At 37.2% G+C, this 23,254-nt stretch overlaps 1 protein-coding gene across 2 annotated transcripts in view; it reads right to left on the bottom strand.

Annotated features, from left to right (window-relative positions):
* Positions 1-22,681, bottom strand: part of Pka-R2 (cAMP-dependent protein kinase type II regulatory subunit) — a 143,496-nt gene extending 120,815 nt beyond the window's left edge. The window contains exon 1 of one of the 2 annotated variants that reach the window (XM_089100777.1): positions 22,604-22,681. The gene's annotated coding sequence lies outside the window, so the exon portion shown is untranslated. Of the gene's footprint in view, positions 1-22,434; positions 22,542-22,603 lie in introns of those variants that run through there. The other variant, XM_089100778.1, reaches the window with a different exon arrangement.
* Positions 22,682-23,254: the final 573 nt, after the last annotated feature.

Below are 23,254 nucleotides of genomic sequence, written 5' to 3'. Positions count from 1 at the left end.
CCTTACACGTAATAGTTTATGTCCGTTTTAAGTTTTAATGTTGCTCCTTACTCTTTGACTTTTAGGGGGTGTTTCTCCCCTTTTTCAAAAATAAGGCAAATATTATTAGGCTCGTAACTTTTGATGGGTATAACTAAACCTGATGAAACTTATATATTTGAAATCAGCATAAAAATCCAATTCTTTTGATGTATCTATAGGTATCAAAATTCTGTTTTTTAAAGTTTCGGTTACTATTGAGCTGAGTCGCTCCTTACTTACAGTTCGCTATCAGGAACTGTTTGATAATGAGAGAAAGGTTGAGATGGCTTGGGCACGCTCTGTGGATGAAGATCACCGAAGATTGTCCTTTTTGGCAAACCGTCAAGGGTTAAACGAGAAGCAGGTCGTTCGTTGTTGGGGTGGGAGGATGTCATAAAGAAAGATTTAAGCGAAATGAGAACCTCCTGGGAGGGTGTAAAGAGGAAGACTTTGAATACGTTGGGACAGAGGAGAAGCGTGCGTAGCTATGTTGGCCTCAGGCAGCTTGGTGCTGCAATGAGTTGTTAGTAGTAGTAGTAGTAAGTTATTTGCAATGTTTTGGTTTGTAGATACACAAATGAAGTTTCATTGGGCTCCAAAAATAATACAAACATGGGCATCCTATATCGACCTCAAGCGATAGAATAATGAGCAGGTGGCTACTCCTTCAATGATCAAAAGTCCACATAATCAAGCCTATACTTAACTAAGGACTCAAATGAGAGTTATTGGGAGACTGCGTTGGTAGTTCTTAGTTCACCTTAATGTATTTTCCACAGTCCACCTTGCCCTTTTTAATTTCTCACATATAGCCGTCTACAGTTCAGACATCTTAGCAGTGTCATTTCCAGAAATCCACAAAATGGACAAAAAAAACATGGGTCGAAATAATTAAATCAAATTTGACATCTCTTAGCTGCTTTAGCAGATATAGTTTTGGCACCGGTTCTGACTTGGAATTACTGAGCCTCTACCGAAGACCAGGATCTTTTAGGTCACTTCAATGATAAAACTGCAATTGAACAAATTGTTGCGTCCTACACACATTCTACTTATTTTGTCACAGGTCAAATTAGTTTTCCATAGGTTACTATAGATAAGAAACTGTTAACACGTTTTTAGGGCCAGGCACATCAACACTGCCTAATAACCGCCAGGTTTAAAAGATCTATTAAACCTTCACTCGAATTAATCTGCATATGGCTTTGATGGAATAACTCTCTCTGTGAGATGGCTGCCGGTAAACAGAGTAGTTAAACTGGCAAGGTATAACAACTCCAGAAGTCAAGAACTCCAGAAACTAATATGTATCCAAAAAGTGAAAACGGTCAAAGGATCCTAAACTCATCTGTGACAAAGGTGGTGGTAGCCCCCTAAAAAGGACTGGACCCAGTGTCTAACGGCACCTGTGCTCATGAGACAGGGATACTGACCCCTGTGATACGGTATACCAAGTAATCCTTTATATGACTCTTCAGCTGAATCTAGATTTTGTAGATCATCTCTGCTTAAAGATGCTGTAGCAGCTCCAATAACTTCAAAGCAACTAAGTAGTGAAGTAAAAGCTTCAATGAAAATAGTACTCTTGCACAAATTGTGTCTATTAGTCCTTCAGAAAAAAATTATGTAGCGAAAACAATGTTATTCCTAAAGTGTCTGTTCTCAGCCTGGTAATTACAAAACCAAAGATGGCTGGACAACGTAGCCCACTTTCATCAGGTTTAGAACATTATTGATTATTAATTTCAACTACCCATAGACTTCAGCAACGAAATTAGAATGATAAGTTTCCATTATATTGTCTAAATTCCCAAGCAGCAACGAAATAACAATTACCTCCTATTCTCTAGGGAGGGAAATTTTCAGTAAATCATAATGAGGACAGGAAGGGGTCTTGAATTGGTTGCTATGCAATTTTTCTGAATGATTGGCAGGAAAAATATTTCTCGATTAATTGTGGATTCATCTCGTCCCCCCCCCCCCCTAATTTTCATTTTACTAGCTTGGAACAATTATGCTCCTTGTTCTAATTTGAACACCATGTATATCACATAATCTTTTTCAGGGGGAAAGTCTGCTAAGGTTAAAAAAATCAATTACAAGTGTCACATATCCTTACAATTGCAAAATTTGCGCTTTCTATGGAATTCTGGTCTTTCAGCAGGGACATCATTCTAGCCCCCCTCCTGAACGAATTAAAGCAGACCCCGAATTTAATTTGCCCATAAACTCTACAATTATATATAAAATAAGGCGAAGAACCTTTCGTAAGGTTCAGGGGCCTGTTACTCAAGATTCAATCAAAAAGAAAATGGTTCAGAAAGTTCGATTGTCGAATAAGAAAAAAGCCATAATAGCCTTTAAACCAGGGTTCCCCAATCACGCATCCATCCACGGAACCCTTGGGTTCCGCGAGAAAGAGTGGCCTACAAGGAGCTACGATGAAACCACGTGAGCTGTGATAAAAAAAAATATGTAAAAGATGGGCATATACTATACAGGGGTTGATTGAAACAAGTATTTATCTTTAGTTTTCTTAGAGAGTAAAAATGTCCGGCCTTGAAGAACTTCTTTAAGTAATCAAAACATTAACAAACTAGATGCTAAATCTAAGAATAACATTAAAAGCAGGGTTGTACTTGTCTACCCATGGATTCTACGTAGACCCTTGGTTTCATCTGTTGACCTCGCTATTGGCAAAAAAACGTACCAATAGCGCCATAAAGTTATCTTATAAAACCACAACAAATTAGTTTCAGGGGAACCCCAGTATCTTTGAACCATAGGCTTGGAGTCTTACCTATTGGTAAATTTGGCCTGTCATTTATCAATTTTTTCAATGACAAGAAAAAAAGAAATGGGTCAAATATGAATGCATAATGCATTTACTATTCAGCTTCTATTTTCACTATTTGTTTATGAATAATTGAACAAAAAGTGATAATTAGGCTCTGAAAAATTTGTTTATACTAAATTTTGCTATATTTTTACGAGTCGGACAACATTGGGGGGGGGATAAACCCCCTAACCCCTGCCCTGGATACGGCCTTGCCATCGCTCGTAACTTATTGACTTTCAAAAGCACAGAAACAATTCACTGGAAATAAATAAAAACGATTTACCTAGGTTTTAAGAAGAAAACTTATAATTCAAACTGAAATACAAAATTGTACATCGACGTTTTTTCCAAACCCAATAGAAAGCGGTGTAGTAGTATCAAGGGCACGCCCAGTATTTTTGTTCGGGGAGGGGGGCGGGGGTCAAACCCCGTAACCCCCTTCCTCGATACGACCTTAAGTAGTATGCAAACCAGTCAAGTGACAACATTTTTCAATAAAGAAAAATATCAGAGGCAGCTCTATAGCGTTGCCTATATTTTTTTTCCCAGAGGAACTTCATATGGGAAGGGTCGTCGTATAAACTTCAAAGGGGGCTTATTCGATTGGAAATCAAGAGTTCTATTGTCCTTTCTAAGAGTCAAAAGGATTGGAGGAGTAGTATCGATATAATAGATCCGAAAAATACATGAAAAAATACATGGAATTGCACTAGAAAACCCACGCCTGAGGCACTACAGTTACACGTGGCCATTTTAAAAGCTGGCAAGGTAACAACCAGACTGGTTTTTGAGGCAACACCCATTTCTTAGGAGCCAATCAGAGACAGCGGTGCTTGCTCAATATACGATAATTTGATTGGTGATTGGATTTGAATAAAAGGAATGGTTTTTACTACAATTCATATTAGTAAGAGAATTGAATTCAAAGAGAATAGTTTATTTGAGAGGATATTAGTAGAGCAAAATGAGTGGTGCATTTACATTATTGGATATTAATGACGGAGGCGGCAGCAGCAATGATATACGAATACCAAATGTGGCTGTGGAAATAACTGGTGACTGTAGACTATGCCTTGAATGGGACGATATGTATGCTAGATACGTGATATCATTCAGCAAATTTAAGCAGGAGGAACAACTATGTTTTGCTGCGAAACTGAATATTGTCCATATAAATAAACTTCGGGCAGCATTAGATGTGCTATCGAAATATATTGATGAGAACAAAATGCATCAGTAAATAGCACAAGAAATTTCACAATAATGTGCTGCGTAACTTCATGTAGACATTGTTGTCAATTGCACAATGAATTACACTTCAAGTTCACGTGCACATTTTTTTTTCTTTTTTTTAAAAGCTGGCAACATGTGAAGTGATTTTTTATTCGTCCTTGAGATTTTGTATAAAATGCCCATACCTTACAATTTGATTTTCATAATGATTTGATATATCATAGATAGTACATTGAATATTATTAACTTTAAATCAATTGATTCGTCAATTTTAAACGTTAGTACAGTTTACCGAATTTCTTCATTTTTTTCCAAATAAAATCATCCCACAAGTAAATTCATATCTCACGGGGAAATAGCCCCCCTCCCCCAACAGTATGATGACTATACTCGCTAGAAAACGTAAAGTACTCTCTTTTTTCTATTATGTAAACAAAAAACCTCCCCCACTGCTCTGTGAAAATAATTATTTCGTTCAAGAATGTCCTTTTTTCCCATTATAAAAAATGTTTTTCGATTTAATTAAAGGTATTTCTCTTGTTAATTAGAAAAATGCTTCCTTTTGGAAAAACAGACATCGCAAGCTTGCGTTATCTCAGAGATTCATACGTAATTCAAGACAATTTGGCAAAGTTTTTTTTGTCAAATAAAATTAGAAAAATTTTGCAATTGTACTCCATGATTAAGAAGCTTTGAAAAAAATATAAGGCGGGGGGGGAGCAATGTATCATGTGGAGATGCTATGGTCGAAACGTAAAAGATCGTGGCCGTATCAAATAAAAAATGTTTTAGATGGATTAGGATTATCATATATTTGGAATGAGGGGCTAAGACCCTCAGATCAGGGTGTGCCGTTTTTGGCTATGATTATAGAAAGAATAAAAGACCAGGAAGTCCAAATGTGGGCAGTTAAAACATCTGAAACATTGAAGTTTTGTTCCCATGTAAAAGACATATTTGGATTTGAATATTATTTTAAACTAGGATTATCGGGAGAGATATTGAGGACTTGGTTTCGGATCCAAGCGAATTGCCAGGGAAAACAACTGTAAAAAAGGACAATCAGGCAGTTATGTAAATACGAAAATGAAGCGTTGACATCAGTGAGTGAAACTTGATATTTATCCTACTTTTCTTGTGAAGTGTAATTAAGAATATTGTTCTGTATGGTCTGTTTTTTTTTGCTTATAATAAATTATTATTATTATACATATACTGATAATTAGTAATCAAAATGTTAATATTATTTGATTTATTAAAAATTTAGTTCTGGCCTTGGGAAGGCATAGGGGTTTTGCGCCCAACTTATGTTAATTTCTGCTCGTTTTGAGTTTGACTTGAGCTATTTATTTTAATTTGTTTTCGGTTTGGGTTTCATTTATTAATAGACGCTGATTAGTGGCAGTTTCACGCTTGGTAGATTATTTGATTTTATTTTTGCTCATTTTTTGTTGAATGGAGTTCTTTACTTTTCTTTGAAAAGTTTATTTTGTAGAAAAAGTTTTTTTAATTAATTACATGTAGTATTGGTTATTGGGGAGCATACAGGGATCGTTTATAAGTGCTGACCTGTCTTTGATGAACTAATTCATGTCGCATGATAATTTTTTTTTAATACAGTAGTTATTCAATAAGGACACTCGATATCCTAAAAGTGTTTGATTCCAACTTTTACCTTGAGAATCGATGTTTTTAGCAGAATTTCAAAAGGATCGTTTATGAGTGCTAGCGTATCTGATGAAATAATTTAGGTCGTATGATAAATTTAATTTATTTTTTTTAATGCAGTAGTTTTTTAGTAAGGACACTCGATATCCTAAAAGTGTTTGATTCAAATTTTTACGTTGAGAATCGATGTTGTTAGAAGAATTTCAAAAGGATCATTTATGAGTGCTGGCATATCTGATGAAATAATTTAGGTGGTTATGATCAATTTAATTTTTTTTAATGCAGTAGTTTTTTAGTAAGGACACTCGATATCCTAAAAGTGTCTGATTCAAACTTTTACCTTGAGCATCGATGATGTTACCAGAATTTCAAAAGGATCGTTTATGAGTGCTGGCGTATCTGATGAAATAATTTAGGTCGTATGATAAATTTAATTTATTTTTTTTAATGCAGTAATTTTTTAGTAAGGACACTCGATATCCTAAAAGTGTTTGATTCAAACTTTTACATTGAGAATCGATTTTGTTAGCAGAATTCCAAAAGGATCGTTTATGAGTGCTGGCGTATCTGATGAAATAATTTAGGTCGTATGATAAATTTAATTTTTTTTTAATGCAGTAGTTTTTCAGTAAGGACACTCGATATTCTAATAGTGTTTGATTAAAACTTTTACCTTGAGAATCAATGTTGTTAGCAGAATTTCAAAAGGATCGTTTATGAGTGCTGGCGTATCTGATGAAATAATTTAGGTCGTATGATAAATTTAATTTATTTTTTTAATGCAATAGTTTTTCAGTAAGGACACTCGATATGCTAAAATTTTTTGATTTAAACTTTTACCTTGAGAATCGATGTTATTAGCAGAATTTCAAAAAAATCGTTTATGAGTGCTGGCGTATCTGATGAAATAATTTAGGTCGTATGATAAATTTAATTGATTTTTTTTAATGCAATAGTTTTTCAGTAAGGATATTCGATATCCTAAAAGTGTCTGATTTAAACTTTTACCTTGAGCATCGATGTTGTTAGCAGAATTTCAAAAGGATCGATCGTTTATGAGTGCTGGCGTATGTGATGAAATAATTTAGGTTTTATGATAAATTTAATTTTTTTTTTAATGCAGAATTTTTTAAGTAAGGACACTTGAAATCCTAAAAATGTCGGACTCAAACCTTTACATTGAGAATCGACGTTATTAACATAATTTCAAAAGGATCGTTTATGAGTGCTTGAGTATCTGAGGAAATAATTTAGATCGTATGATCAATTTTTTTTTTTTAATGCAGTAGTTTTTCAGTAAGGACACTCGATATGCTAAAAGTGTTTGATTCAAACTTTTACCTTGAGCATCGATGTTCATACACACAAACAGAGACGACACAAACACAGAGATGACACACACACACAGAGACGAAACACACATAGAGACGACACACGCACAGAGTCGATACACACACAGAGACAACACACACACAGAGACGACACACAAAAATAGAGACGACACACACACAGAGACAACAAATATACAGAGACAATACATACAGAGAGAGAAGATACACGCAGAGAGACGACACACACACACAGAGACAACACACACACACAGACGACACACACATAGCGACAACACACGCACAGAGACGACAAACACACAGAGACGACACACACACACATACACAGACAGAAGACACATGTACAGAGACGACAAAAACACACACAGAGACGACACACACACAGAGACAACACACACACAGAGACGACACACACATAGCGACGATACACACACATAGCAACGACACACACACAGAGACGACACACACACAAACAGAGAGAAGACACACGCACAGAGACGACACAGACATAGAAACTGCACACAAATAGAGAAAACACACACACAGGCGATAAACACACAGAGATAACACCAACACACAGAGATGACACAAACACAGAGACGATACACACACTGAGACAACACACACAGAGAGACGTGACACACACACAGAAACGACAAACACACATAGAGACGACACACACAAAGAGACAACACACAAACAGATACGAAACATACATAGAGACGATAAAGGCACAGATACGACACGCACACAAAGACAACAAGCACAGAGACGACACACACACACAGACGACAACACACAGAGAGAAGCCGCACGCACAAAGACGACACACACACACACACACAGAGACGACACACACAGAGAGACGACATACACACAGAGACGAAACACACATAGAGACGACATACGCACAGAGACGATACACACACACACAAAGACGACACATACATAGAAGACGACACACGCACAGAGACGACACGCACACACACACAGAGACCACACACGCACACAAAGAGAGAAGAAACACCCACAGAGACGACACACACACACAGAGACAACACACAGAGATGACACACACACACACATAGCGACGACAAACGCACAGAGACGACACACACACACAGAGACGACGCACACACAGAGAGACGACACGCCCACAGAGACGACACACACACACACACAGGCGACACACACACAGAGATGAAACACACACACAGAGACGACAGACACAAAGAGAGGACTCACACACAGAGAGGACAAACACAAAGAACTGCTAACAACATCGATGCTCAAGGTAAAAGTTTGAATCAAACACTTTTAGGATATCGAATGTCCTTACTGAAAAACTTCTGCATTAAAAAAAAATAAATTAAATTTATCATACGACCTAAATTATTCCATCACATACGCCAGCAATCATAAACGATCCTTTTGAAATTCTGCTAACAACATCGATGTTCAAGGTAAAAGTATGAATCAGACACTTTTAGGATATCGAGTGTCCTTACTGAAAAACTACTGCATTAAAAAAAAATAAATTAAATTTATCATACGAACTAAATTATTTAATCAGAAACACCATCACTCATAAACGATCTTTTTGAACTTCTTCTAACAACATCGATTCTCAAGGTAAAAGTTTGAATCAAACTCTTTTAGGATATCGAGTGTCCTTACTGAAAAACTACTGCATGAAAAAAATAAATTAAATTTATCATACGACCTAAATTATTTCATCAGATACGCCAGCACTCATAAACGATCCTTTTGAAATTCTGCTAACAACATCCATTCTCAAGGTAAAAGTTTGAATCAAACACTTTTAGGATATCGAGTATCCTTACTGAAAAACTTCTGCATTAAAAAAAATAAATTAAATTTATCATACGACCTAAATTATTTCATCATATACGCCAGCACTCATAAACGATCCTTTTGAAATTCTTCTAACATCATCGATGCTCAAGGTAAAAGTTTGAATCAGACACTTTTAGGATACCGAGTGTCCTTACTAAAAAACTACTGCATTAAAAAAAAAATCAAATTGATCATAACGACCAAAATTATTTCATCAGATATGCCAGCACTCATAAGCGATCCTTTTGAAATTCTTCTAAGAACATCGATTCTCAAGGTAAAAGTTTGAATCAAACACTTTTAGGATATCGAGTGTCCTTACTAAAAACTACTGCATTACAAAAAATTAATTAAATTTATCATACGACCTAAATTATTTCATCAGATACGCTAGCACTCATTAACGATCCTTTTGAAATTCTGCTAACAACATCGATTCTCAAGGTAAAAGTTTGAATCAAACACTTTTAGGATATCGAGTGTCCTTATTGAATAACTACTGTATTAAAAAAAAATTATCATGCGACATGAATTAGTTCATCAAAGACAGGTCAGCACTTATAAACGATCCCTGTATGCTCCCCAATAACCAATACTATATGTAATTAATTAAAAAAAACTTTTTCTACAAAATAAGCTTTTCAAAGAAAAGTAAATAACTCCATTAAACAAAAACTGAGCAAAAATAAAATCAAATAATCTACGAAGCGTGAAACTGCCACTAATCAGCATCTATAAATAAATGAAACCCAAACCGTAAACACATTACTATAAATAACCGAGTCAAACTCAAAACGAGCAGAAATTAACATAAGTTGGGCGCAAAACCCCTATGCCTTCCCAAGGCAAGAACAAAATTTTTTAATAAATCAAATAATATTAAAATTTTGATTATTAATTATCAGTAAATTTATAATAATAATAATTTATTATAAGCCAAAAAAAAAAACAGACCATACAGAACAATATTCTTAATTACACTCCACAAGAAAAATAAGATAAATATCAAGTTTCACTCACTGATGTCAACGCTTCATTTAAGTATTTACATAACTGCCTGATTGTCCCTTTTTACAGTTGTTTTCCCTGGCAATTCGCTCGGATCCGAAACCAAGTCCTCAATGTCTCACCCTAGTTTAAAATAATATTCAAATCCAAATATGTCTTCTACATGAGAATAAAACTTCAATGTTTCAGATGTTTTAACTGCCCACATTTGGACTTCCTGGTCTTTTATTCTTTCTATAATCATAGCCAAAAACGGCTCACCCTGATCTGAGGGTCCTAGCCCCTCATTCCAAATATATGATAATCCTAATCCATCTAAAACATTTTTTATTTGATACGGCCACGATCTTTTACGTTTCGACCGTAGCATATCAACATGATACTTTGCTCCCATCCCCCCACCTTATATTTTTATCAAAGCCTCTTAATCATGGAATACAATTGCAAAATATCTCTCGTTTAATTTGACAAAAAAACTTTGCCAAAATGTCTCGAATTACGCATTAATCTCGGAGATAACGCAAGCTTGCGATGCCTGTTTTTCCAAAAGGGAGCCTTTTTCTCATTAACAACAGAAATATCTTTAATTAGATTGGAAACAATTTTTTATAATAGGAAAAAGGACATTCTTGAAGGAAATAATTATTTCCACAGAGCAGGGGAGGAGGGATTTTGTTTACATAATAGAAAAAGGAGCGTACTTTACGTTTTCTAGCGAGTATAGTCATCATATTGTTGGGGGAGGGGGCTACGTCCACTTTAGATATCAATTTACTTATGGGATGATTTTATTTTGAAATAAATGAAGAAATTCAGTAATCTGTACTAACATTTACAATTGACTAATAAATTGATTTAAAGCTAACAAAATTCAATGCACTATATATGATATATACAATCATAATGAAAAGTCAATTTTAATACATGGGCATTTTATGAAAAATGTCAATGACGAATAAAAAATCATTTCACTTGTTGCCAACTTTAAAAAAAAGGAAAAAAAATGTGCGTGTGAACTTTAAGTGTAATTTATCGTGCAATTGATAAAATTGTCTACATGAAGTTACGCAGAACATTCTTGTGAAATTTCTTGTGCAATTCACTGATGCATTTTGTTCTCATCATTATATTTCGATAGCACATTTAATGCTGCCCCAAGTTTATTTATATGGAAAATATTTAGTTTCACAGAAAAACATAGTTGTTCTTCCAGCTTAAATTTGCTTAATGATAGGATATATCTAGCATATATATCGTCCTATTCAAGGCATAGTTTACAGCCACTGATTATTTCCACAGCCACATTTGGTACTCGTATAACGTTGCTGCTGCCGGCTCCATCATTAATCTCCAATAATGTAAATGCACCACTCATTTTTCTCTATTAACATCATCTCAAATAAACTATTCTCTCTGAATTCAATTCTCTTACTAATACGAATTGAACTGAAAACAATTCCTTTTTTTCAAATCCAATCACCAATCAAGTTATCATATATTGATCAACCTCCGATGTCTCTGATTGGCTCCTAAGAAATGAGTGTTGCCTCAAAAACCAGTCTGGTTGTTACCTTGCCAGCTTTTAAAATGGCCATGTCTAACTGTAGTGCCTCAGGCGTGGGTTTTCTAGTGCAATTCCATGTATTTTTTCATGTATTTTTCGGATCTATTATATCGATACTACTTGGAGGGCAACTAACCCCCACGCCCACTTTCCCCAAATGCATCCGATAAAAATTCTGAGATAGCCATTTTGTTAAAAATGGCTCAAAAGTCAGATAACAAAGACTCAGGTGTCGACACAGCCCCCCCAGGCGTTGTAAGTTATATCCTGGGGCATATATGGTTCTTATGAAAGGGATGCTCATATAAACTTCAAAGGGTTCATTTGATTGGAAATTGAAAGTTCGAGTTCACTTTTTGAGTGTCAAAAGAGATCCGAGGGCCACCCCCCCCCCACGTCTTCTTTTTCCAAACCCATCTGATGACAATTTTGAGATAGAAATTTTTTTAAAAATAGTTCAAAGGTCAGATAAGAAAAAATCCAGTGCCAATATAAACCCCCCCGGGCCCGGGGGAAGGCATCCTAAGTTATTCCTTGAAGGCATATATCGTTCTTATGAAAGGGATGCTCGTATAAACTTCATAGAGGGCTCATTTGATTGGAAATTGAAAGTTATGGTTCACTTTTCAAGAGATTGAAGGGTGACAAGCCCCCCACGCCATTTTTACCCAAACTCATCCGCTACAAATTTTTAGATAGCCATTTTTTTAAATTGTTCAAAAATTAGCGTCCTAAGTTATGCCCTGAAGGCCTATATCGTTCTTATGAAAGGGATGCTCGTATAAACTTCATAGAGGGCTCATTTGATTGGAAATTGAAAGTTATTGTCACCCTTCAAGAGATCTAGTTCACTTTTTAATAGTCAAAAGATATCCGGGGGCAACTAGCCCCCCCCCCACACATACCCTTTCTTCCCCAAACCCATCCGATAAGAATTTTGAGAAAGCTATTTCGTTATAAATAGTTCAAAGGTTAGAAAAGAAAAACTCCGGTGCCGACGCAACTCCCCAGGGCCTGGGGGCAAGCGTTGTAAGTTATGCTCTGAGGGCATATATGGTTCTTATGGAAGGGGTGCTCGTATAAACTTTGGAGAGGGTTCATTTGATTGGTGACAGTTCTCATTCACTTTTTAAGAGTCAAAAGAGATCGGAGGGCAAATATCCCCCCCTTCACGCCCGATTTTCCTCAAACCCATCTTATAAGAACTTAGAGAAAACCATTTTTTCAAAATGGTTCAAATATTATAAAGCGAAAACTCCGAGTTCGACACAATGCTTCAGGGCCCGATGTAGGCGTTGTAAAATATGCCCGGCGGGCTTATATAGCTGTATAGGAAGGGATGCTCGTATAAACTTCAGAGAGGGCTCATTCGATTGGAAATTGAAAGTTCTAGTTCAGTTTTTAAGAGTCAAAAGAGATCAGAAGGTAACTATCCCCCATGCCTCTTCTCCCCCAAATGCATCCGATAAAAATTTTGATATAGCCATTCTGTTAAAAATAGTTCAAAGGCCAGATAACAAAAACTCCAATATCGACACAATCTCCCAGGACCAGGAAAAATATATGTGTCTTGAACAGCCTTGGAAAGTATAAACAAAATCAAATTGAATATTTGATATATAATGACATTAATTTTTTAAAGATCCATCAGTTCAAGATTTTATTTCACTGTAATTTTATTTTCATTTTCAATGCTGTAAGAACTGGAAAAGAAAATATTTGTAATATAATTCGTTTTCAGTAAAGCGCCAATGATGCAGTAGGCTTTAGGTTTTTACAGTTAAGGAAGGGGACAATTTTAGGGGTCTTGAACAATTTTAGAAGGAACCAATAAATTAAACTGAATATTTGATGTATAATGATATTAATTGCTGAAAGCTCGTCAGTCCTAAATTTTAATGTAATTTTAATGTTTATTTTCAATATTAAGTACAAAAGAAAATATTTAATACAATTCGCTTTCAGTAAAGCACCAATGACGCAGTAGGTTTTAGACGTTTAAAGTGAGAGAAGGAGGCGATACCCAAACTCTCGTTTTTAGTTATTTTAGTTCATTTCAAGCTTGATTTGCATATTCATTATAAGTTTCACTTGTTTTAAAATGTATTTATTCATTTATATTAGTATCTATTGTATGTTTGTTTGCATTGATTGTCTATTTAATTTCTGTTTGTTTTAATTTCTTTAATTTATTTAATTTCTGGGTTTCATTTATACTTCAATAGCAGATTTTTTTTTCGTTTTAAGCTTGATTTGTATATTCAATTTAAGTATTACTCGCTTTAAGATTTATTTATTCATTTATATTAGTACTTGTTGTATGTTTTTTTTTTGCTATGATTGTTTATTTAACTTCTGTGCATTTTGACTTACTTACTTACTTGACTTAAGGCTCCTGCTGAGGCTTCGGCGTAGAGAACAATGAGACTAGGCGCCTCCAGGTTGACCTATCGCTTGCCAGGCTCGCAGCTTCTTTCACTGGGATGTGGGCTTGGGTGAAGAATTCATCAGCTTTTTCTTTCCACCTAGTTGGTGGGTGTCCTCTGGATCGCTTCCATCCGTGTAGGGTGGGGTCGAAGTCGAATGTGACCCGTGCTGGGGCGTCGCATGATATGCGAAGGAGGTGGCCGTACCACCGAACAGTACGCTGGACAAGCTGCGTCGAGAAAGGAGTTTGAGCGGTACGTGACAGGAGAGTCTGGTTGCTAACGAAGTCAGTCCAGTGAAGTCTTTTGATTCTTTGGAGATGTTTCGTCTGTGCGACAGCGACGGCTCTGAGGATAGATTTTGCTGCTGGCCACGTCTCCGCTCCATACAGCAGCACGGTGCTGACTGACGCATTGTAAATGCGCATTTTGGTAAAGCGGCTTATGTTTGGCTTTCACCAGATGCTGCTAAGCCTCCCAACAAGTGCCGATGCTTTGGCTATTCGAGATGTAAGCTCTTTAATGATCAAGCCCTCCTTTGACAGAATTAATCCCAGGTAAGTGAAGTCTTCAACCACATCTACTCGGCTGCTTCCGATGTTGACTTCCTTTTCAGTAGAACGGGATGTGGGGGGCTCAAGGAGCATAACTTTGGTTTTCTGCCAGTTGATCTTCAGTCTAACTTTCGAGGCTTCTTCTGAGAGTACCTGGAGAGCTTTTGTAACCTTTTCGACGGTGTTCGCAATTAGCGCAATGTCGTCAGCAAAGTCAGCCTTAGAGAGTAGCCAGTCTCAGTACTGAAGACCGAACTGAAGGCGATTCGTCGTGCTGGTCATAAAATGGTCTATGATGCAGTTTAAACGCTCGGGAGCGGCGGCGCAACCTTGTGGGACGCCAGTCTCCACCGAGAATGTGGGACTGCGTCTTCCATTGACTTGCACGCAGCTTTCCGTATCCTCATACAGCTTTTCAAAAAATGAGCAATATTTCTTGGGTAGACCCGTAGTTCTTACTATCAGCCAAAGTGAACTGCGGTCAACAGAATCCAAGGCAGCCTTAAAGTCCACGAATACGATGTACGCTTATCGGTGGAACTCTCGAGTCTTCTCGATCGACTGGCGCATAGTGAAAATTTGCTCCGTCGTCGACCTGCCGGGCATGAATCCGGCTTGCTGGACTCTTCTCTTTTTACGCAAAAAGGTGGAACACCTGTCCAGGAGTGACATGGCAAAGAGTTTACCAAGAACGGAAAGAAGTGTGATCCCACGATAGCTGGAGCAGATTTGACGGCTGCCCTTACGTTTCCAGAGCGGCAATATGATGCCAACACGCCACTCATTTGGCACGCTTTCCGTTATCCTTACAGCTGAGCATATTAGCTGGAGCCACAGAATCATCGCTGCACCCCTGTATTTGAGGAGTTCTTCAGAAATACCACTGACACCGGGGGCTTAATTATCATTTAACCGTCTTACAGCATATTCGACCTCAGAGGGGGTAAACGGTTGCGATACGAGGTCGGAAGTAGCCTCGGGTGTAGTCATGGCGGCTTGAATCAGATCTGGGTTGGGATGAGCAACTGCCTCGGCATTCAGAAGAGTTGAGAAGGGACTGCTCCAGGCGGAGAGTTGGCCTGCTTCGTCATCCAGCATGCTTCCGTCAGCAGACAAAATACGCCCTTCGTCAGCTCGCGGAGGTGTTTGTACAGGGAGCAAGTGTCTCCTTTCCTTGAAGCATCTTCAAGATCGCTGGCTTTCTTGTCAACAAAGGTCTTCCTATCACCGTGCAGTAGGCTATTGCGCAGGCCATTGAGTCGTCTGTACTCTGGCATATTCTTTGCTAAGCGGGCCTTCCGGCGCAGCTTGATCACACACATAGTCTCCTGGGATATCAAGGGCTTATTCTTGTGTCTGCTGCGGCCAATGGTACTGCCAGCGGAATGGAGTATATTATCTTTGAAAGACTTCCATGCTACTTAAGGGTCGTCCAGAACTTGGAGGCAGCTAAACCGGTTAGAGATATCGAGAGCATACCTCATATATAGCCAGACTACTCAGGTCGAACTTGGGAGGCCGTATTTCTTGTCGCTGTGCTCTCAGGCGTAGCCTCAGTGTGGCAACTACCAAACTATGGTCTGTGTTTCCAAGCTCGGCTGACCTTTAAGTTCGGCAAGTTGTTACTGACGAGCGCCAGCGACCCGAGATCATAACTTAATGGATCATCTTCTTTGTCTGGCCGTCGTTACTATACCAAGTGTATTTGTGTATATTTCGTCTCTGAAAGAGCGTGTTTGATAAGACCAGATTATGCATATTGCAGAGCTGGAGGAGTTTTTGTCTGTTGTCATTCAGTGAATCCGGAGTCACAGGGCCGAGAACACTTCTCCACACGCCCTCCCTGTCACTTACCGTCACGTTAAGGTCTCCCAGAAGAGTGACGATGTCGTGGGGTGGGACTCTAGACAGGGTCGCTGAGAAATCGGCATAGAACTGATTCTTCACTTCCACGGGACTCAGATTGGTGGGAGCATAGCATACAATAATTGTCCACTGTCCATGCTTGTGCTGGAGCTGAGCCATCAGTATTCTATCTGAAATTTGTTTATAGGAGAGAAGGCATCTCTTGGCTCTGACGTTCAGCACTAGGCCTACACCATTTGTCTTGCTTTTTGGGTCACCAGACAAGATCAGGTGATATCCTTCATCAATATCCTCGAACTCTCTTCAGACAAGGCGGGTTTCTGTAAGACCAACCACAGCTATATTGAAGCGTTTTAGCTCATAGACAAGCATTGATTCAGCTCCAGGAAAGTTGAGTGTGAGTACGTTCCAGGTGGCGAGTCGTATTCCATCTTGGTCAATAAGGTTTATTCAATGGTCTGAAATCGGTCCAGGGACATGCTGGAGTCGTGGAAGGTAAAGGGGGGGGGGGGTAGGTCATCCGAGGCAGTATCATCGTTTTTCGTGTCGGTAAAATTTTCGGGTGGAGGGTTGCAGGCCAAATCGACCCTAGGCTTGGGATCTAATTAGAGCTAGGACTTGCCTAGACACTGAGAGTCCCTGGGGTGGGCTCTACCCGCCTCATCAGGTTGAGGTTGCCCATTAACATGGAGCGTTTAGTTAGGAGAAACCCCATATCCAGAGGCACGTGGTCAGCAGACATAGTTTGCCTCATTCCGGACGAACTTCATCCGCCTTTTGGGTTTCATTTATTCTTCAATAATAATTTCTGGTCGTTTTGAGTTTGAATTTTAACAGAGATTTGTATCTGCTGATCTTAAGTTTAAAATGACCTTTGCTTTTCTTTGAAAAACTTCTTTTTCGGAAAGTTTTTTTTTTAATTAATATATGAAAGAATCCAGGGGCTAAAGTTTCAACACCCCAAAATGGAATTTCGTATTATAAAAGTGTCCTAAATACTACAGAGAACTCGGAAATGTCGAGAAATCCTGAACAAAATTAAAGTGAAAATTGCGAACTTGTTAGTTTGATACGGCTATTTGTTAAACGGTTGTGATTTTTGTGATTCGCTCTTTTTTTGCTCGACAACCATGTAAGAACATGAACGAAGATTAAAAAGAGCATACAGATATGAGGCAAAGTTAAAGAGAGATGTTCGTGTTTGAAGGTGTACCTTAACTCCATTGGCTTATTTTTGTGACGTGTTTTCGCAATCACACAACATTATTTCTTAAGCGTAAAAATGGAAGCCAAATGACCCTAACTTCTTGCCATTTTTTTACCCTTTCTTGCCATTTGCCCGTTGTTGCTATGATAAATTTTCAGCTAGTAAAAAGAACACAAAACCTGATTGGTTCTTCTATTTGAAATTTAAAGCCAATGTGGTGTAAGCATGGAAACTAAGCTTTCAGCTATGGAGAAAGATATCTAAGTTAGAATTGAATCTCTATACGATCATAGGCACACGCCCGTATACAATAATGTCGATTCAAGTCGGCAGAGGGGGAATGTGCCCCCCATATTTTTCGCTCCTACCCCTAAATGTTAAGATTCCCTTTTGGCAGTATTTTCATTGAAAAATGCTATTCTTTCTGTTTTCATTGAAAAATTGAATATAACGAAAAGTTTTGCCTCCTCCTAAGTTTTGAAAAATAAATCCTTCCTCCTTAAATTTTCGTGATTTGACGCCACTGTACGTACAGGGGATAAAGAATTTTAAAACATCTTTAAAGGAATACAAACAACAGATCAGTGGCGGATCCAGGGGGCGAGGGGGGCGTGCCCCCCTAAGGTAGTCTAAAGTAGTGTTATTTACTTAATTAACGCAAGTTTGCGTTAATTAAACTTGCTCATAACGCAGATTTATCGGATCAACCTATTTTGCCCCCCCCCTAAAAAAATCCTGGATCCGCCCTTGGAACTGGGACTGAAAATTAACTTTTTCAAGTTTCGCACACCCAGCACAAGCACAGAGGAGGGATCTTCGAGACCTCCTCTGTTTCTGTACCGGGTCATTCTTCATACTTTCTAACATTTCTGCACAATTAGAACTCAGTCGGTCCCTCACCAGAATGTGTAACCCCAAGACAAGCGCCATCAAACTTGTCTATTACTTACCCCTCTCTCCAAATACGATAATTTTATAACTGCAAACATTTAGGGGGACTAAGAGATCTTTCCAAGGGACAAAATGAAAGTTTTTCTGTTTTTCAGCCTTTTTACAAAAAAAAGTTTAAAAATACAGGGGGAAATGTCAGGAATTTTTCACTTTCGCAATTTTCTAAGTCTAAACTCAATAGATCTACGCTAGGATTGTTACTTTTATTTGTAAACTTTAAAATAAAAAATTTCAATTTTTTTCTGTTTTCAGCCTTCTTACAAAAAAAGTTTAAAAATACAGGGGGAAATGTCAGGAATTTTTCACTTTCGCAATTTTCTAAGTCTAAACTCAATAGATCTATGCTAGGATTGTTACTTTTATTTGTAAACTTAAAAAAAAGCTTTTCAAAGTTTTTCTGTTTTTCAGCCTTCTTATAAAATTTTTTTTAAAATACAGAGGGTAAATATCAGGGATTTTTCCACTTTCGCAATTTTCTAAGTCTAATCTCAATAGATCTACGCTAGGATTGTAGAAACAAATATGAATTCCTATGTCGTACTGATTTCTGCAATATGTGTCCTTGAATCCTCTTTGTGTATGTACAATAAAATTGAAAAAATGTGAAATGAAAAAAACACGAAAATTTGGACATAATCATAAAAAAATGGAGATTAGGGAAGGGGAGTGGCTTAAGCCCCCAGGTCACCATCATCCCGCCTTCTATCGATATGAATACTTATATTTACAGATGAATACGTACTTCTTAATTTTGTAATGGCTACATTCATTAATCAGAACTAAAATTTGGGCTAACGCCTTCGAAATGGTTTGGAGTAGGCAGACAGGTAGGGGGTTGAGGGAAGACACGTCGGCATATTCTCAGTAGTATGCGTCATATAGTACTTTCTAATTTAGACAAAATGTTTACAATTTTCATTAAATTATTATTTCATAATAACTTTTGCCAAAATTAAATTAACACGTTAGCTGGAGTCTTAATATTTATTTATTTATTTAGTCTTACAATCGTTTGCAAGAAGTTCTTTTTTTGATGAGGAGGGAGTTATAAACAAACAAAAAACTAGTGATAAAACGGTAAATATTTAGGAGGAAGCCTTAATATCTCTGGAGAGTTGAAACCCAAATCACCTCTCCCCAAGTAGGTGCTTGCAAGAAGGCATACAGTGCTGTTTTTATTTTATTGTTTTTATTTTATTTTTATTTTATAGAATCCTCATTTTGATCCAAGGAAGTATACATAGCCTATAATTAGATTAGTACTTATCTGTTAGCCTGCACACACTCCAGAATTTCGATCTATAAAATCAGACAATAACCGGTTTATTGCTGTTTGTATACGGAGACAATCAGCTTCGGGTCAGTGGAAAACTACATTTTAGCTATATTTTCTAAATATTTGGTTGGTATTTTGGTTAGGTTGCATTTTGCATGCAGCCCCGCTATACTTAACCCCCTCCCCTGATGTGCAAATATACAGCCCAAATTATATATATATCCTATCTATCTCCCAAGCGTCTCAGTTGTTTTAACCCCGTAACTGTAGATCCAAATTTTCGAGTGTCTACTGGCTAACAGATAAGTACCATTAGATTTAAGAATCAATTTAAGCGACTGCTTCTGGAAAAAGATAAAATTATCTCTCGGTCACTTTGGACATTGGGATGATCTTTTAGGCTTAGAAATAATTCACACAGACGAAGCTACAAAAAAGTAAAATATGCCACAGCTTTGGCATGCGACTAACATATTATGAACTGCCTAGGTAATCCAAAGAGAAAGTAGACACACAAGGTCAAACTAGGTGTGTGGCATACAAATACTTGAGCAGGGTCTTCCTAGAGCATTCAATACACTAAAAAATAGACAACATGTAAACTTTGACTAAACTGATTAATCAGTTCGGCTCAGCGGTCCCAAATCTAAACACATTATCTGTAGAAAACAGGTTTTGATTGATAAAACACAAAATTGTGATGGGCTCTGCCGTAGTGATTCACAGCACCTACTAAATCACTGGCATCATGAATCAAGATATTTATTTTAATGTATATTCTTGTTCAAAATGTAGCAGATTTCAACGCAATAAAATAGGTAAACCTCAAGCTGAAGTTATCCAGAGCCCTCTTTCGCAAGGAATGTGTTTTGAATTCGGACAGAGCCACTTGAGGAGGCCTGAAGCAAGGACTCGGGTCCTATTTAAGTGATCAGCTCCTCCAGAGAGAAGCTGATCCAGATATAAAATTCTGAAAACTACTTCAAAAATTCCGAAATACTTACTTATAAGATTCCTAAAAGCGCATCACTTTACTTTACACTCAACCCACTAATGGTCGAATATTTAGCAAAAAATAATATATTCTCCCCGAATTTTCCCGTTGCTTGTTTGCCGCTTAATTAAGTCGAAGAAAAGAGTCACGTATAAAAAATTCATTACGCATATACAATTCATAATTCATTGCACACTTGACCCTCAGGGCAGGGAGGAGGGGGTAAAGTAAAGTAGTGCTCTTTTAGGAATGATATAAGCAATAAATCATATTTTAAAAAATTAGTTTTCAGATTTTATAGTGTTTCATTATGAAGGGACTAACCATTAAATCTATCCAAGTACTTGAAAATATCTTCTTAGGTCCTACATCAGGCTGCAAAACTATTCCTGAAATTTCAGTAAATTTTCCAATTGACTCACTAATGAGATAGCTAAGAAATAGATATTCCTTTAGAATTAAAATTTCATCTTGAACCCAAATATAACATTCATTTGTGCTGGAAGGGAGCTTTACCCACCATCCCTAATGCGCAATTATACACCCTTAAGCGGGGCTCCCACGGCGTCAATAATGTTAATAAAGTATTCCGCAAAGTTACATACCGTGAAGTTCGTCGCGCTCACACATGAATTTTACCTTCTTGACTTTATGGAAATTTTTTGAAGCAATTAATTTGAATTATTCACACGTTCATTCTTGAATATATCTGACTTTATTTTTTGTAACTTTTTCAATTTAATAAGTTAGTCTTAAGTTAGACGTTGTTTTTATTTTAGAATTTACTAAAGAAGGCTCACAGATAAAAATGAGGACCCAATTCTTGACACATTTCTTCACTTATTTCCTTGAATGCTTTTTCAACACAAATTCTGTCCTTATGTTCCCCTTGTGAGGAACTGTTCAGTAAAGGTTTATTTCTCATTAGTGAAATAAGCAAGTCTTCTGCTTCAATGTTCCACATATCAATGTTCCACAGATTAGAGAAAAAAGTTCAAGACTGGCTATCTAATTAGTCTCTTTTAGCTGAATTGAAATTTTCACAAGTCTTCTCCTATTGGCTAAACTTTCCGGACCTTGTTGAAAAGGTTAAATAAAGTTTAACTTCTTTCCGACAACCATAAAGTCAATAAAGTTATAAGAGGAACACGGTTTTGTAACTTTATGGACGCCGTGGGAGCCCCGCTTTAGTCGTATATATGCACTGAATTCTCCGTAAGTCACTTTTCTTCATATTTATTTAGTAGTTTATGAAAATATTAGAAAATTCGTCGCATATTTACAATTCAGGGTGCATAATTGTACATTTGGGGGGCTGGGGTAAAGTTCATTTCCCACGCGAATTCAGGATGAAATTCTGATTCTAATAGTATGTGTATTTCTTAGTTATCTCATTAGTGAGTTAACCGAAAAATTTACCTCATAAAGCCCAACAACTTCCTTAGCTAGTGAAATAGGTTTCTTAGTCTAGCCTTTCTTAACAATCAAAAACGAGAGAGGGATCCCGTTCTTCCGTCTCCTCGATGGACTGTCTAATTTGACCTTACCAGTTAAATAAAATAATAATATTGCCTTAAACATTTGTTTTCTCGTTACTGAAAATCAGAAGAACATAGTTTACCTTCAAGCGCCAAGATAATCCTTCTGTGAGCACAAGGAAATAAACAACAATACTAAATAGACAATACTAGTGCATACAAGGCACGCCTTTATTCTGCTTGCATAAACACCTGTCCAAAATCGGACGGAATTGTTAACCAATTGATGCGTGTTCGAAATCAATAATTTACCTTTTGGCTATGCTTATAATGAAGTGAAATTAAAAACCAATCCTTCGGAAGTAGGAAACCACCCCTAGCTGATCAAACTCTGACTGGATTTTTTTTTTCCAGTTTTCCAGTAGTTGCGAGGAGAGACAAGTCCCGTAATCTTGCGCAGACGCAAACTCTTTAATTTTGAGCAAGGGGGATTCAAGAACGTCTCTTTAAAATTTAGAACAATAAATTAAAGAGGAAATTGGCTCGTAAGTTTGATTACAGATGTACGTCATTCAAGGAAGCACTACGCTATACATAAAAAGGGCAAACTTTTGAATGGCCCCTAATTTTCTTTGGAGCTCTTGGATTTTCTACATTATATTTAAGAGACTCAATTGCTTTCATGGATCAAAGACTGCTTTGCTTTCTTCCCATTTTCAAAATGATAATAAGCATATAGTTTCAAAATTCTCAGTAACTAATTATTTCTGATTTTTTTTTTCTAGTGTACGCTATTTGCCTATTGGCTTATATCCTACTATGGATGCATCCAATAACGATTTTAGGCCTCATAAACTCGGGGGGGGGGGAGGGGCACGCTAAACAAAATTACAATTATGACAATTTTTTAGTCAATTAAGTACCTTAATTGGAGTGTAAAAACGTAAAATGAAAGGAACCTAG

This window comes from Artemia sp. Qi Xiang Cuo, chromosome 14 (genome assembly GCF_049724085.1).
Source record: "Artemia sp. Qi Xiang Cuo chromosome 14, ASM4972408v1, whole genome shotgun sequence".
Taxonomy (NCBI): Eukaryota; Metazoa; Arthropoda; class Branchiopoda; order Anostraca; family Artemiidae; genus Artemia; species Artemia sp. Qi Xiang Cuo.
Note: the sequence above shows the minus strand (reverse complement) of the source record. Positions and strands in the feature narration are given on the sequence as shown.